Below are 3,411 nucleotides of genomic sequence, written 5' to 3' on the forward strand. Positions count from 1 at the left end.
ACAATTTAATCTCTTGATCCTTCTCTAAAAATGAAGAGATCACCACAGGATAAGTTTTATTTTCACCTAAGTATACATACTTAAGCTCATTTGGCAGTGGTTTTAAATTAAGCTTTGGAACATTGGTTGGTGATGGTAGAGGTTGCAAGTCCTCGATAAATAGGATTTGAGTGCGCGGTCTCCATTGGCATATACCAATGTCCTGAGTGGTAGTGCTCTCATTATCATCAGAAATTTCAGCAAGCACTTTTTCTAAATCAGAATTTTTCAAGTCTCCAATGACTTGAATCAATTCATCAGTCAGACTAGGTTCTAATTCCTCTTCTTCTATCAAGCACCATGAAATTTAGCTCGGATCTCATTATTATCAATGGGCTGCTTACATAGATTGAAAATATTTAGCTCTAGAGTCATGTTACCAAAAGACAAGTTCATCATTCCATTCCTGCAATTTATGATTGCATTTTAAGTTGCTAGGAATGGGCGACCTAAAATGATGGGAACTTGAGCGCTAGCATTTACACATGGTTCAGTGTCTAGTACAATAAAATCCATGGGGAAGTAGAATTTCTCCACTTGGACTAGCACGTCCTCTAAAATTCCCCTTGGTACCTTAATAGAGCGGTCAGCGAGTTGGAGTGTAATCGTGGTTGGTTTAAGCTCGCCTAACCCCATTTGTTTGTAAACCGAATAAGGTACTAAGTTGACACTTGCACCCAAATCTAACAAAGCATGTTCAATTTGAAAATTCCCAATAATACAAGGAATAGTGGGACTTCCCGGGTCTTTGTATTTGGGTACAACCCTTTGTTGAATTATAGTACTCACTTTCTCAGTAAGGAAGGCCTTTTTGTGCACATTTAATTTCCTTTTTACAGTGCACAAATCCTTGAGATATTTAGCATATGATGGAATTTGTCTAATGGCATCAAGTAGAGGAATATTGACAGTAACCTTTTGGAGCACATCCAACACCTCTTGATATTTCATGGGGACAGTTGGATTCCGAAGTCTAGATGGGAACGGAACTGGAGGCTCATATGACTTAGTCTCTTTATCCTTTTGCTGTTGTGGCTCTTGAACCATAGCCGGTTCATCATTTTCTTGAGACAGTGGCTCATCCTCCGGTATTTCTACTGGTTGCATTATCTTGTTATCGACCTCTTTTCCACTTCTCAAGGTAATGATGGCCTTAGCTTGTTCATGATGTAGCTCACTTGGATTTGAGTCTCCAATGAAATGTGTATTTCGAGGGTTTGGCACAGGTTGAGAAGGAAGGGTGCCTTTTTCCCTAGCATTTAGTTGAGTCTCAATCCTAGCCACAGCTGTCTTTAATTCCTGATTTGATTGGATTAGAGACTGATTCATTTGAGCTTGAGAGTTCATAAATGTGGTCAATGCATCTTCCACAGATGATCGCTTTGGCGGGGCACATATGGTGCATTATTAGGTGCCCCAAAGAAGTTATTTTGTGGAGGCATTTGAGGTGCATTGGGCACATTAATTTGTGGTCCATTCCTCCAACTAAGATTAGGATGGTTACGCCAATTTGGATTGTACGTGTTTCCCAATGGTTGCATAACTGGCCTTTGGTAATTATTTATAGCATTTGCTTGATCATACTCATGCGTAATATTTTGTACAACTGAGATTATTGGACAATCCTTTATGTCATGGTCTGTACCACCACAAATGCTATAAAAATTACCTAAGGAAGTGTTTGCTTTAACCATATCAATCTTCCTAATTTCCAAAGCTTCGACCTTTCTAGCCAATGCAGCGAATTTTGCATTAAGGTCGTCTTCCTCTCTTAGGACATACATTCCCGCTTTCTCTCTAGGAATGGGTCTAGTTTGGTCTGATTTAGCAGAAACATCCCATGTCTGAGTATTCTCTGCTAACATATCTAGAAAATCCCAAGCCTCATTATGATATTTATCAAGGAAGGTTCCACCACACATCATCTCTATGAACTGACGGGTATCCATGGTGAGCCCCTTTCGGAAAGCATCAATCACGTGCCATGGTTCATAACCATGATGTGGACAAGTAATTAGAATGTCTTTGAAGCGCTCCCAAGCTTGAAAAATAGTTCATTCCCCTTTTGGGAGAATGACATGATTTCTTGTTTTAGTGCATTTGTTTTATGCTCGGAAAGAACTTTTTCAAAAACTTTTTACTTAAGGCTTGCTATGAAGTGATGGTATTAGGTCTTAGAGAGTTGAGTCATGCTTTGGCCCGATCCTTTAGAGAAAATGAGAATAACCTAAGCTTAAGTACATCCCTATTGCCATTGTTTACTTGTAACGTTGCAATTACTTCCTCAAAGTCCTTGAGGTGCAAGTAGGGGCTTTCAGAATCTAAGCCATGAAATTTAGGAATTAATTGAATCACACCTGGTTTAAAATCAATGTTCCCTATGTGAGCAGGGAACACTATACAAGATGGTAAAGTTGATCTCTCAGGGTGTAAATGTTCACGTAAAGTCCGTGGTTGGTTTAACACATTCCTATGAACTTCATTTTCATCCTCAAGAGGAGGATTATTTTGATTTATAGTTGGATTTGGCAGATTTGGATTTGGATTATCAATTGCGTCCGCCATGGAATCCAAGTGATATTGAGTGCCTCTTCTAAGTGAATGATCAAGGCCTGGAACTAGTCCCCCTTCAGAGGAGAGTCGATTGTTTTGATCCCTACTCCAACGGGACATAAACCATCCACACCACACAACAAATACCACTAATTCAAATCGCAAGTATGATACTTAAAATAAAAATAAAAACTTAAATCAACAACCCAGGTGGCAGAGCCGACCATGAGGGTTCAGTCCACAAAGCAAAATAAATCAACAACCCAGGCGGCAGAGCCGACCATGAGGGTTCAGTCCACAAAGCAAAATAAATCAACAACCCAGGTGGCAGAGCCGACCATGAGGGTTCAGTCCACAAAGCAAAATAAAAAAATAAAAAAATAAATAAAAGTAAAACTAATGCAGAAATTAAACTATGCTAATATGGAAAATAGATTCAGCGGATGATCTTTGTGATCAAACAGCAACTATAGGACAACCATAGCACTTGGGTGATAAAATCCCAAGCAGGGCAACCTTATGTCATAGTTAGTGCTTGAAAGTCCCAACTGAATTTATTTTCAAAGAAAAAGAAAATAAGAAAAAAATAAAAATAAAAAAAATCTATGGAAAATCTGGAGGGTTTAGAAGAAAACTTACCTTGGCTATCTTGCACAGATCTGATCTATCTTAGTCTCTCCCCGGCAATGGCGCCAAAAACTTGACTGCTTGCCTCCAAGTGCAGAGGTTCATAAGTAATATCCTGTGAATACAGGGTCGATCCCACAGGGAGATGAATTGCGAGAAGGAAAAAATCAAATGCAAAACAAACTAAGTAAT

The 3,411-nt window shown here is 39.1% G+C and overlaps 1 non-coding gene across 1 annotated transcript; it reads left to right on the forward strand.

The window, feature by feature from the left end:
* Positions 1 to 2,031: 2,031 nt before the first annotated feature.
* LOC131222147 (small nucleolar RNA R71) lies at positions 2,032 to 2,137 on the forward strand. Its single transcript, XR_009159854.1, has one exon. It is a non-coding gene; the product is annotated as a small nucleolar RNA R71 (small nucleolar RNA).
* The last annotated feature ends 1,274 nt before the right edge of the window (positions 2,138 to 3,411 follow it).

This window comes from Magnolia sinica, chromosome 12 (assembly GCF_029962835.1).
Source record: "Magnolia sinica isolate HGM2019 chromosome 12, MsV1, whole genome shotgun sequence".
Taxonomy (NCBI): Eukaryota; Viridiplantae; Streptophyta; class Magnoliopsida; order Magnoliales; family Magnoliaceae; genus Magnolia; species Magnolia sinica.